General features: G+C 31.7%; 1 protein-coding gene across 3 annotated transcripts in view; it reads left to right on the top strand.

Moving 5' to 3' along the window:
- The first annotated feature begins 789 nt into the window (after positions 1–789).
- LOC115226555 (syntaxin-7) overlaps positions 790–1535 on the top strand; it is a 42812-nt gene continuing 42066 nt past the window's right edge. For 2 of the 3 annotated variants that reach the window (XM_029797558.2, XM_029797557.2), the window contains exon 1: positions 802–1088. The gene's annotated coding sequence lies outside the window, so the exon portion shown is untranslated. Of the gene's footprint in view, positions 1089–1535 lie in introns of all 3 variants that reach the window. The other variant, XM_036515037.1, reaches the window with a different exon arrangement.

The raw sequence follows: 1535 nt of genomic DNA, 5'->3' as shown, positions 1-1535 counted from the left end.
TTATTGTTATTATTATTATTATTATTATTATTCCGTCGAGGTCGTCTTTGCCTTTCATCCCTTCGGGTTCGATAAATTAAATACCAGTCTACGTAATCGATTAGTTCCCTCGCACCAGGCCTTGTACCAATAGTAGAAAAAATTATTATTATTATTATTTCCAAATCTTTACGTTCGGAGTTCGAATACCGTCAAGGTCAACGTTACTTTCCTCCCGTTGGGTCTTGGTAAAATAAAGACCACTGAAGTGCAATAAAATCGATAACAACCCCCCGTCCCACTTCGTCTCACATCATTTCTTCTCACACATTTTCCCTTTTGTACCTACCCTATACTTGCCAATTAATTGATAATTAAGCACTCTTAATACTAATTATATAGAAGTCTTTCGTTTTAAATTTGTCGTAAAATTTCAATGAAACAAATAATTATTAACGTAATAATAAATTTTGTTTGATTTTTTTTTTTGGTTTCCAAATGTTCAGGCTTTCGTTTTTCGTCACAAAATCCTTCGTTTCGCTGTTACTAGTAGCTTTCCATTTTCTTCCCAGCCGGCAATCCCGTGTGCGTGTGTGTGTGTGTGTCTGAATACGCTAACCAATAATTTTTTTTTGTTTCCCCGTCTTTCTACTGAAAAGAGCAGAGTATGATCCGATAGAGAAATTTAGTTGCTATTTCTAGCACTTAGAGCAAACATTAACAAAGTGGACAAACCCCCGTCAATCGTGTTTTACATTTCGTTTCACCTACTTTCTATGCATCAAAAAATAATTTTTTTTGTTAACAATTTCGTTTTTCGTTAAATCTGTGAACTATTTTAGTTGCAACCAGCCTTAAACGACGAAGAACTGGGCGTGACACACACACACAGATACATATACAAACATAAATGAATATATGTTTGTATATATACACACTGCTTCCAAAAGACTGGGTATAAATATATACAAGCGACAGTGGTGAATATATACATAGAAAGATAGGTATGTGTATATATTTATACACATACTGCCTGCAGTAAGAGTGACGGATGTATACATAAATGTATATAAGGATATGCTGATGTGTATATTCTGATACTGCTGAAGGTAAAGTCGATATATTGTTTTTCTTATATATATCCTGCTTTGTAATAGCGATGTTGCGTCAGTATATATGTAAATATGTGTGTGTGTATATATATATATTTATACATACACTGAGTTAAATATATGTGTTTAATTTAGATAGGTGTATATAATGTAACCTGAAGTCTTGTGGCTGCATATGAGTTGTTTGTGGGAATATACATACATACATATATATATTTGTATATAAATATATATATATATATATATATATATATATAGATACACACATATATATATATATGTGTGTGTATATATATATATATATAGAGAGAGAGAGAGAGAGATATGTACATATTCATAAGTACACCTATATTTTGTTATATTCACGGTGCAATTGTGTGTGTGTGTGCACACTAGATATTACGACACAGGCATCCATATAAATCGAGTTATATATATATATAT

The sequence above is a fragment of the Octopus sinensis genome, linkage group LG30 (genome assembly GCF_006345805.1).
Source record: "Octopus sinensis linkage group LG30, ASM634580v1, whole genome shotgun sequence".
Classification (NCBI taxonomy): Eukaryota; Metazoa; Mollusca; class Cephalopoda; order Octopoda; family Octopodidae; genus Octopus; species Octopus sinensis.
Note: the sequence above shows the minus strand (reverse complement) of the source record. Positions and strands in the feature narration are given on the sequence as shown.